Source organism: Dromiciops gliroides, chromosome 2 (genome assembly GCF_019393635.1).
Source record: "Dromiciops gliroides isolate mDroGli1 chromosome 2, mDroGli1.pri, whole genome shotgun sequence".
NCBI lineage: Eukaryota > Metazoa > Chordata > Mammalia > Microbiotheria > Microbiotheriidae > Dromiciops > Dromiciops gliroides.
This window is the reverse complement of record NC_057862.1, coordinates 561,121,560-561,134,126: the sequence shown is the minus strand read 5'-3', so window position 1 is coordinate 561,134,126 and position 12,567 is coordinate 561,121,560.

Below are 12,567 nucleotides of genomic sequence, written 5' to 3'. Positions count from 1 at the left end.
CTATGTATAGGATAAACAGGAAATAATTAACAGGGAGACACCAGGTCAAGAAGGGTTGGGAAAGGCTTCCTGTAAAAGATGGGATTTAATGTTGGGACTTAAGGAAAGTCAGTAGGGGGGAGTTGAGGAGAGCATTCCAGACATGGGGGAAAGCCAGAGAAAATACCTGGATCCAAAAGATGGAGTGTCTTGTTCATAGAACAACCAGGAGGCCCATGTCATTGCTTCACTGATGATTCCTCCATAGAATTTAAAGAATATCCACCCAGTGCACTAGAGGCCTTTCTCTAGATTTTTAAAAAACTTTCTGTAAGACAATACATCCTGGAAAAATTATCTAAAAGGCTACTGGTTCAAGTACATATTTAACAAAGCAGTATGTATTCACTTTAAAAAATTTTGTGTGTGTCAAAACAATACCAAGAAGTAGATGGAGTTGCTATTAACTGTATTATCTATCCCACTAGTATATGTATCTTATACACATTCTGAAACCTTTCTTTTGGCAATAGGCAAGGACCTGTTCTAAGAAATGCTGCTGGTGCTTAGAGGAACAAAATCACTGTAGTTACGGCTGGAAAGCTTGAGAAACTTCGACCTTCAACCCTTAATATTACAAAACCAAAAGAAAAAAGTCTAGTGCTTTGTTTTGTGTTCAGTTTACATACAGAAAAGTTTGGGTCTGCATTTTTGAAGATGGTTTTGTTTGGAACAGTATCTGCAATTTGACTTTACGGTGATAGAAGTTTAAAAATCTCAGTTTATGATACTTGTAAATACATCTTTTTTGACATACAATTCCAAAGTAAGAGCTTCATAATAAAACTTTGGCAATTAAAAAAAAAAAGGTTACAAAAAAAAACAAAAAATTAAAAACAAAAAAAAGGGGGCAGCTAGGTGGCACAGTGGATAAAGCACTGGCCTTGGGATTTAGGAGGACCTGAGTTCAAATTCTGCCTCAGACATTGACACTTAACTAGCTGTGTGACCCTGAGCAAGTCACTTAACCCATATTGCCCTGCAAAAATTTTTTTTTAAAAGGTTACTAGTCTCAAAGTAATCTAGATAGCAACAATGGCCCTAGGAGCTCATCCTTTTGGGGCAAATCGATCGTTTTTGTTTATGTCATTTTTGCAAACATTTTAATAGGTGTACAATCAGAAAGCATATAAACATTCACCTACCTGAATGACTTCAATGACCGAAATTGATTTGCCAATTAAAGGGAGATTACCAAAGAAATATGAGCAGACTGTTCTACGATCCAATGAAAACCTTGCTTCTTAGAGTTCTCAAACTACACCCAGAAGGAAATAAATTGTTCTGTGGGTTTCATCATAAACTCACCCTTAGACGCCAGCATTTAATGCCAGGATATAGTCCTGTAAACTATTAACCTGACAATTCTCTGAAGCTTAATGGTGACAAACTGAGTTTTTTGAAATATGAGAACTTCATAGAATAATAACCTCCTGGCCAAAAAAGTCCTAGGGAGAAGATAAATGTCTATTTCTAAAGCTGTTGGGAAACCCTTCCCAATAGAAATTCTATCTACGATTATTTATATAAATGGAATCTCTATATAGATAAATTCACAGCTTTTTTTGGATTTGGCATACTTGTGTCCCTTGCTTCGGAATGTGGCCATCTCTATTAGCATAGAATGTGAATTTTACAAAAGCTCATGAATTGATCATTTGTGGCAATAGGACATCTATTTCCTTTTTTTTTTTTTTTTAGGCGGGGCAATGGGGGTTAAGTGACTTGCCAGGTCACACAGCTAGTAAGTGTCAAAGTGTCTGAGGCCGGATTTGAACTCAGGTACTCCTAATCCAGGGCCGGTGCTTTATCCACTGGGCCACCTAGCTACCCCTATTTTCCATTTTTAAAACAGACTTTCCCATGTTATTTTGCATGGCTTTATTTAACTCATGCTTCACATCCCATCCAGTCACCTATCCTGTCGGTAGCCTGCTTCTCCCCACTTTAGAATAGCACATTGACACTAAACATCCCTGAGGGAGTTACCCATTCCTCTTTGAGCCTCATACCAAGTTGTCTTGTTTTATGACTAGCCTACTTTTATCTAGCCATTCCAGATCAGACTGCCTGCATATTCATCAATCAATGCCGGCCATCTTGCCATCCACCCTATCATCTCCTCCTCCCCTCTTTTTCTGGCCTTAGTCATCAAATTAATTCTACTTTGTTATCATTGTTCTTCATATGATTTTACTGTGGATCAACTCACAGTTGGTGTACCTCCCAGTCAATTCTCTGCCTGCCCCAACATTCCCCAAGATAGAATAGAGGATCCTTGAGGGCAGAAATTGTCTCCTTCTTCTTCTCCTTCTCCTTCCAGCAATTAGGGTAAAGTGATTTGCCCAAGGTCACACAGCTAGTAAATGCCAAGGGTCTGAGGCCAGATTTGAACTCAGGTCCTCCTGAATCCAGAGCCAATGCTTTATCCACTGTGCCACCCAACTGTCCCCCAATTAGGTCTTATTTCCTTAGAGTTTTTTTTTTTGGGGGGGGCAGGACAATGAGGGTTAAGTGACTTACCCAGGGTCACACAGCTAGTAAGTTGTCAAGTGTCTGAGGCCAAATTTGAATTCAGGTCTTCCTAAATCCAGGACCAGTGCTTTATCCACTGCACCACCTAGCTACCCCAAAATTGTTTCACTCTTACATTAGTATCCCTAGTGCTTGGCATATAGTAAGGACTTAATCGATAATTCCATTCATTTATTAGGACCTGAAGGATGCTTCTATAAGCATATTATTATGCAGAAAAAATTATGCTATTTATGTGTTCCCAGGTAACTAATTTGCCTGTCAGATTCACAAGTGTCAGAGATTCATAAATTCCTGCATTATTTTGTAGCAGAGTAGCTGCAGTTTATGGGACAGGTCAGTGTCACAGTAGGGGGCAGCTAGGTATCGAAGTGGATAGAGCGCCATCCCTGGATTCAGGAGGACCTGAGTTAAAATCTGATTTCAGATACTTGACACTTAATAGCTGTGTGACCTTTGGCAAGTCACTTAACCCTCATTGCCCCTGAAAAAAAGGAAACAAACAAAAAAAAACAGTGTCACAGTGGATGGAGTGCCTGAAGTCAAGAAGACTCATCTTCTTGTGTGACCCTGGGCAAGTCACTTAACACTGTTTGCCTCGATTTCCTCATCTGTAAAATGAGCTGGAAAAAGAAGTGGCAAACCACTTCACTATCTGCCAAGAAAACCCAAATAAGGTCACAAAAAGTCAGACACAACAAAACAAGATGAACAAAGCTGCAGTTTGCCAAGGCATGCCCTTGGCAGTCCAGGTCTCCTATCTTCAGTCCCTCTTCATTAGGCAGGAGCCCCACGAGGCTGAGGGGAAGTCAGGGGAATAACCATGTTCTACAATTGCTTCAAGATGGGATTCTGAGAAGATAAAAGTGAAAACTACAACTGCCTTATGCAAATGAGATGGCAACAGCAGGGGTTTTAAGAGAAAAGACCAATTAGCTAAATGAAATTTAAAATCTAATTCTTACTATACTTCTTTAGGCCTAAACCATGAAGCTCAGAGGGCAAAGAAGTTGGGCAAGGAGAGGTACAATCAAAAAGCTCACCTGCAGAAGCCAATCATCATACATAAATGATGGCATGTCAGAGAATGTATTTTTGGTACCCAATATCAGAGGGCACAAAAGAGCTCAGAAGGCTAGTTTAAATCCTACCCCAACTTATTACTAGAAAAAGTAGGTCCCAGCTTTCCTCTTGGGGTGGGGATGGGGGGAGAGTATTAGATCAGCTACCATCTTAGTCTCTAAAGCTATGCTTTGCAGGCAGTTCTCACACCAAGTATCCAAGGTCTCACACAAGTAGACAGTGACAAAAAAAAAAAGACATTGTCTTATTCTACTTTTTGGCTGTTTTTTTTTTCCTTTTTGAGGTTTTTCCCTTGTGTTCTGATTCTTCTTTCACGATATGAATAATGCAGAAATATGTTTAATATGATTGTACTACGATTGTATATAACCTATATCAGATTGATTTCTGTCTTGGAGAGGGGGGAGGGAAAGAAGGGATGGAGAAAAATTTGGAACTATAAATCTTATGAAAACAAATGTTGAGGGTCAGCTATGTGGCACAGTGGATAAAGCACCGGCCTTGGATTCAGGAAGACCTGAGTTCAAATCTGATCTCAGACACTTGACACTTACTAGCTGTGTGACCTTGGGCAAGTCACTTAACCCTCATTGCCCCACACAAAAAAAAGAAAAGAAAAACAAATGTTGAAAACTATCTTTACATGTAACAGGAAAACAATAAAATAGTTTTATGATAATAAAAAAACAAAAACAACAAGTAGGCAGTGGCAGAGGGAGGACATTTGAATTTGGGTCTTCTGAATCCACGTCCCTTGCTTTTTTTTACTGACTTCTCAGAGTGGGCATTCAAACAGTTTGTCAAAATAAAGATATTTGTCTGAGCATACAATCATCCAAAATGTGTTTAAGTCAGTCAATTAACATTACAACCCTACTAGGATGGGGCAGCTAGGTGGTACAGTGGATAAAGCACTGGCCCTGGATTCAGGAGGACCTGAGTTCAAAGCCAGCCTCAGACACTTGACATTTACTAGCTGTGTGACCCTGGGCAAGTCACTTAACCCCCATTGCCCCGGCAAAAAAAAAAAAAAAAAAAAGACCCTACCAGGTGCCAGACACCCTGATAAGCACTAGGGATACAAAAAAAGATAAAAGACAGTGTCTGCCTTGAGGAGCTGACAGTCTATTGGGGGAAACAACATACAAGAATGATATACAATCTATGTGCAAGATCAATAGGGAACAACAGGGAAGGCACTACAATTAAGAGGGATTGGGAAAGACTTCCTGTAGAAGATGGGATTTGAGTTGGGACTTAAAGGAGGCCAGGAAAGCCAGAAGGCACGTATGAGAAGGGGGAGAATTCCAGAATTGGGGGCGGGGGGGGGGGGGGGGGGGGGGGGGGCGGCGAGCAGCGAGAGAAAATGCCCAGATACAAGAGACAGAATGCCTTGTTTGAGGAACAGCAAAGAAGCCAGTATCACTGAATTGAAGAGTGCCTGATTTGAGTCGATTGCTTTAGCAAAAATGATAAACTTCTTAAATTCTCTATAAATACCCACTTTCTAAAACGAATAATCCTTTATAAAAACTTCAAAGACTCGTGTGTGCCATCTAGTGGCAAAAGAAGCACATTGTAGATTGAAGGATGGTTACTCCAAATAACAATCAGTACCTTGTAGGTCATTCAAACATTTAAATTGCAGTAGTCATTTTTCTTAAGGTACGGATTTATGAACTAGGCTGATTAGTTGTAAGACTTATATTATCTATTTCCCATCTTCAATAAGCAGTTTCTAGGTTTGTTCCATCCTGATATGGTAATATACCTGGCTAATTTATCAAAGAAAAAGATCATCGTTAAAACTATAAGAAACCTTCAAAGTCATTTAGTACACATACCTTTTTTTAAAAAAATTAATAGGGACAGGGAAGCTAGGTGGCACAGTGGATAGAGCACCGGCCCTGGAGTCAGGAGTACCTGAGTTCAAATCTGGCCTCAGACACTTAACACTTACTAGTTGTGTGACCCTGGGAAAGTCACTTAACCCCAATTGCCTCACCAAAAAAAAATTAATAGGGACAGCTAGGTGGCACAGTGAATAGAGCACCAGCCCTGGATTGAGGGGGACCTGAGTTCAAACCTGGCCTCAGACACTTAACACTTACTAGTTGTGTGACCCTGGGCAAGTCACTTAACCCCAATTGCCTCACCAAAAAAAAAAAAAAAATTAATAAGGAAATCAAAGTACAGAAAATGAAAGGTATAGTGGAAAGAGCACTGGATTTGGAATTAAAGGATGTGGCTCTATCATTTATTATCTGAGTGACCTTGGACAGATCACTTAATCTCTCTGGGCCTAAATTTCTTCATCTGTAAAACAGAAGAGGTATAGGAGGAAGTGAATGAACTCCAAGGTCCTTTTAGCACGAAATCTATAATCCAATGAACTAACTAGTAAGTGACTGCTAGGACTAGAACCTAGCTCTTTCTTAAAAACTGTTTTTACTATCATGAACTTAATAAATATCAACCAACATGGACATATCTCTCTCTGAAAGAAGAACAGAAAAAGAAGACTGAACATGAAGCTGTGAATCTATACTACATACATCTCTCATGTTTGGCTTTTTTGGATATATTTCCAATTTGACCAGCCTCTTGACTCAGTTGGGAAATTTTCCTTCACACCAGAGGTATCAAACACCCTGCCTGCATACAAGCCCTAGCTTTGAGTTACAGCCCAAGCCAGACTAAAATTTAATTAGGAAATATTTAACAAAATTTAAAAATACAATAAAACAAAGAACATGTTAATTTGTGACTTTCTAAGTCAATATTTAGCATCCTTATGTACAATTTAGTGACCTTTATTTCTATCTGAGTGTGACACCACTGCTCTACAGTAATGCTACATTGCCTCTTCTGAAAGGAAAGTCTCCTGCAAGGAAAACTTAGCCCTTAGAATCCCAATCATTGCAAGTTGTACAGTTTCATGTATAATCATCTTTTTTATTGTACTACATTATGGAAATGCTTGTTTCATTCCATACATTTAAAAAATATTTTTAAATGATAGGGAAGAGAAAGTAGGGGTTAAAACCAATCTAGACCAACAAATACTTATTAAGCATCTACTGGGTATTAGGCACAGGATACCCAAAGAAAGTGAAAACCTGGCCTCAATGGGCTTACATTCTACTGCAGGGATGACTGGGACCAGATGGGAGGAAACTCTCCCAATGCACTCTCTTTCAGAGTTGTCTGTAGTGATAAGCAGGGTCACATAGCCAAGATTGGTCAATCCCCCTTCCTAACTCCAACTCTGGCTCTCTATGCTGTCTTCACTGAGCCTGGACTCCCTCCCTGTAAATAAGAAATTATGTACATGATAATTTGAGGAAGATTGAGAACACTAACCATTAAGGACATTAAGAAGATCTTCCCGGGGCAGCTAGATGGCAAAGTGGATAGAGCACCAGCACTGGAGTCAGGAGTACCTGAGTTCAAATCCAGCCTCAGACACTTAACACTTACTAGCTGTGTGACTCTGGGCAAGTCACTTAACCCCAATCGCCTCACTTTAAAAAAAAAAAAAAAAACATCTTCCCACCAGAGATGACTGTTGAGCTTAACCTTGAAGGAGATAAGAAATTCTAGGAGGTAGAAGTGAAAAGGGAGTGCATTCCAGGTATGGAGGACATTTTCTACACCTAGTTTCTGCCATACTATCTTCCAGTTTTCCCAGCAGTTTTGTCAAATAGTGCGTTCTTATCCCAGAAGCTGGGGTCTTTGGGTTTATCAAACAGTAGATTACTATAGTCATATATTACTACTGTGTCTCCTGTACCTAACCTATTCCACTGATCTACCACTCTATTTCTTAGCAAGTACCAAATAGTTTTGATGACCACTGCTTTATAGTATAGCTTCAGATTTGGTACGGCTAGCCCACCTTCCTGTGCATTTTTGTTCATTAATTACTTTGATATTCTTGACTTTTTGTTCTTCCAGATGAATATTGTTATTATTTTTTCTAGCTCTATAAAATAATTTTAGGTAGTTTGATTGTTATGGCATTGAATAAGTAAATTAATTTAGGTAGAATTGTCATTTTTATTTTATTAGCTTGGCTTATCCATGAGCAATTTATATTTTTCCAATTATTTAGATCTGATTTTATTTGTGTGAAAAGTGTTTTGTAATTGTGTTCATATAGTTCCTGGATTTGTCTTAGCAGGTAAACTGCCAAATATTTTTATACTGTTTACAGTTGTTTTATTTTATTTTTTGTTTACAGTTATTTTAAATGGAATTTCTCTATCTCTTGCTGCTGGGCTTTGTTGGTCATATATAGAAATGCTGATGATTTATGGGGATTTATTTTTTATCCTGCAAGTTTGCTAAAGTTGTTAATTGTTTCAAGTAGTTTTTTAGTTGATTCCATGAAGGACATTTTCAAAGACACCAAGGTGAAATATGGAATGTTGAGTATTGACAACAGCAGATAAGACAGTTTGGGCAGATTACAGGTTGTATGAAGGGAGATAATGTGCAATAATCCTAAAGCAGGCTGGAGCCAAGTTGTAAAAAGACTTTAAACAGGGGCAGCCAGATGGTGCAATGGTTAAAGCGCTGGCCCTGGATTCAGGAGTACCTGAGTTCAAATCCAGCCTCAGACACTTAACACTTACTAGCTGTGTGACCCTGGGCAAGTCACTTAACCCCCATTGCCCCACAAAAAAAAAAAAAAGACTTTAAACATCAAGCTTTGTTTTTCATCCTAGATGTAACAGGCAGCAACTAGTAGCTAACAAACATTACTAAGCACTTAGTGAGTACTAGGTACCCTGCTAGGCCTGGAGATACAAAGGCAAACACAAGGTCACTGCCCTCAAGGAGTCCGAAAAAAAACCTACCTTCTTCCCTACCTTTCTTGCCTAAAATGTGCCTGGCACTGTGATAAGTGCCATAAAGAAAGGCAAAAATAGTACTTCTCGAAGAACTCCTAATGAGAGAGGTGATATACATATAAATGACATACTTATATGCAAATACAAGATATATACAGAGTAAATATGAGGTGGTTGTTGCTGTTTTAGTTTGGCCTTCCTTGAGGAGGAGAAGCACCACATCAGGAAGGCGATGTCATAACTTGCATTTGAACTGGACTTAAGTGAGGCAGGTCCCTGCAAAGTCACCAGCCCCACTCTCTCTTGCAGAGCCATCTGGGTCCAGTGGCAAGATATAGATCAGCATATCAGCATGACTGAAGATGATCCCCATGAAGTGTGAGACCTTGGCCTTTTTATGCTAAAGTCTTTCCCAGGACTCAGTTTGTCTGAGGCAACACCCATTCATTTATTAGAGCTAGGTAAAAATGAGGCAAAGAATGGCCTCTTTTACCTAGTCGAAAAAAAAAAAAATCAATCCGGGAGGGGCAGCTAGATGGCACAGTGGATAGAGCACTGGCCCTGGATTCAGGAGTACCTGAGTTCAAATTCGGCCTCAGACACTTAACACTTACTAGCTGTGTGACCATGGGCAAGTCATTTAACCCCCATTGCCATACAAAAAAAAAGAAGAAGAAGAAAAGAAAAATCAATCCAGGAGGGTAAAACTCTCAGGGTTTCTGTCCAAAACAGAAACAATTGGTATTTACACTCACTCTGAGCTGTCACAACCTGGTTGGCCTGGGACCTATTGTTGGCCAATCAATGAAAGCCAGAGTGATTTGGTTTTAAGACATATTCCTTAAAAAAGGAAGCTGGGGGGCAGCTAGGTGGTGCAGTGAATTAAAGCACTGGTCCTGCATTCAGGAAGACCTGAATTCAAATCTGCCCTCAGACACTTGACACTTACTAGCTGTGTGACCCTGGGCAAGTCACTTAACCCTCATTGCCCTGTAAAAGCAAAACCAAACAAACAAAAAGGAATCTAGCCTGAAAACCCCCAAGATATCTTTTGTGTGTGTGTGTGTGTGTGTGTGCGTGGTTTTTTTTGGGGGGGATGAGGCAATTGGGGTTCAGAAGGCATGTTTCAAAAGACCAAGCAATCAGGAACAGGGCCAGAAGGAAAGTAAAGAGAGGAAGAGTAGGGAAGACCTGGTCAGATTTGTGTTTTAGGGAGATCAGTTGAATGGAAGATGGACTACAGGAGGGAGAGACAAGGTAGGGAGACCAAACAGAAGGTTACTGTAAAATGTCCAGGTGTCAGGTGATGAGGGCTTGCACCAGGGTGGTCCCAGTGTGAATGGAGAGAAGGGGATGTATACAAGAGATATAGAAATGGCAGGACTTGGCAAGGGGCTGAATGTCAGGGGTGAGAGTAAGTGAGAAGTCAAGGATGACACCTACGATGTGATCCTGGGTCATTGGGAGGATGATGGTGCTTTGGACAATAATAGGGAAATTCAGAAAAGCAGAGAGTTTGGAGGGAAAGATAATGAGTTTTAAACATGTTGAGTTTAAGATGTTTACAGAATATCCCATTCAAAATGTCTAATAGGCAGCTGGTGATGCAAAACTGGAGGCCTGAGAAAGCTTAAGCCTGGACAAATAGATCTGAGAATCACCTACATAGATATGACAATTGAATTCATGGGTGCTAATGAGATGGCCAAAAGAAATAAGGTAAAGCTGGATTCAGGAGGACCTGAGTTTAAATCCGGCCTCAAACACTTGACATACTAGCTGTGACCCTGGGCAAGTTACTTAACCCTCATTGCCCGCAAAAAGAAAGAAAGAAAGAAAGAAAGAAAGAAAGAAAGAAAGAAAGAAAGAAAGAAAGAAAGAAAGAAAGAAAGAAAGAAAGAAAGAAAGAAAGAAGGAAGGAAGGAAGGAAGGAAGGAAGGAAGGAAGGAAGGAAGGAAGGAAGGAAGGAAGGAAGGAAGGAAGGAAGGAAGGAAGGAAAGAAAAGAAAAGAAAAGAAAAGAAAGAAGAGGGAGAAAGAAAAGTGACAAAGATGGACACAAAGTGGTGATAACCTGGAACAAGATCCAGTGAAGGAAACTGAGAAAGAGTAGTCAGAGAGATAGGAGGAAAACCAGGAGAGCTCAGAGTTACACAAAAAGAGAGGAGGGAGTATCCAAAAGAGGTGATTGATAGGCAAAGGTTACTGAGAGATCAATAAGGATGAGGACTGGGAAAGGCCATTAGATGAGGCATTGAAGACAGCATGGTTAACTTTAAAAAGAACAATTTCAGTTGAATAATTTGGTTTGAAGCCAGATTACAGGGAGCTTAGAAGAGGTTGAGTAGGAGAGAAAGTGGAGGCAGCAAATCTAGATGATTTCTTATGGAGTTTATCCACGAAAAGGAGAAATATAGAATGATAGCTACCAGGGAAAGATCAAATGAGGATTTTTGAGGGTGGGAGAGATACAAGCATGTCTGCAGGCAGCAAGAAACCAGCCAGTAGACCAATTGAAGATTAATGAGAAAGTGGTAATGACAGAGGGGGCAATCTTGTGGAGAAGATGAGATGTAATGGAATCAAGAAGTCATGTAGAGAAGGCAGCTAGGTGTCACAGTGGATAAAGCACCAGCCCTGGATTCAGGAGGACCTGAGTTCAAATCCAGTCTCAGATACTTGACACTTACTAGCTGTGTGACACTGGGCAAGTCACTTAATCCTCATTGCCCCACAAACAACAACAACAACAAAAGAGTTCATGTAGAAAAAAATAAATGAATGAATGAAAATAAAATAAAAATAAAAAAGAGTTCATGTAGAGGGGTTTGCCTTGGCAAGGAGAAAGGATACCTTTTTATGTGAGATGAGGGTGAAGGAGGAGATAAAGGGTGGGGGGGGGGTATCTGAGTGACATAAGATGAGGAAAAAACAGGGAGCTTGTGGCCTCAATTATTTCTGTGAAGTATGGGGCAAAGTTTTCAGCTGAGACAATAGATCAAATATAAGATCTTCTAAAGGCTTTCATAACCTGGTCTCTTCCCATGTTTTTAGTCTTCTGGCACACAATGCTCCCTCTCCTGACTCTAAAGTGTTTTTACTGGACATCCCTCATGTCTAGAACACTCCCTCTCCTTCAACCTCCTGGCTTCTGTGGTAAAAAGTGAAAGCTTTTAACTAAGATCTAATAGTTGGTTAGCGATAACTGAAGGACGCCAGTTTTGGAAGGACTGCCCTTTCAGGGAGGAGACCATGAGAAACAGCCATGTGCCTGCTGATACCGAGCACTCCACTTCCGGGGTACGAGCTTAAAGGCAAGGAGAGAACGGAAGTGGTGCCTTTTTTCTCTCGCTCACTCACTCGCTCTCTTGCCTTTCGACGGTGTGGTCCTTGGTGATTGGCCTGGTCCTCTGTAATAGCACGTGCTTGATGCGGTTCTCAGCCTCAGAGGTGGCTTTGGGATTTGGTGAGTTCTATACGGAATATAGATTAAGCTTAGATCTAAGACTATTTATTTGTATTTCTACTTTCCTATTTCTCTAATCAGCATCACCTTGTTTGTTGGCTAATTAATTCCCAAACAATAAACGCTAAGTAATCCATTTCTAACCAAAGCTCAGAGGTTTCTTTCTCTTACTGGTCTGGGAGATATATAAGGGAAAGGTTAAAAGGGAGTTTAATGCTCTTATATCCAATTTTAAATCTCACACTATTCTCAATATTGTGTGAAGGTTTCCTTCAATTCTCCACTAAAATCCTCCCTCAGATACTCGGTAGCTGTGTGACCCTGGCCAAGTCACTTAACCCCCATTGCCTTAAAAACATCTGGGGCGGGGCAGCTAGGTGGCGCAGTGGATAGAGCACCGGCCCTGGACTCAGGAGTACCTGAGTTCAAATCCAGCCTCAGACACTGGACACTTGACACTAGCTGTGTGACCCTGGGCAAGTCACTTAACCCTCATTGCCCTGCAAAACAAACAAACAAACTATAAAACTTTAAAAAGAAAAAAGTAAACTGCAAAGGGGCAGCTAGGTGGTGCAGTGGATACTTAACCC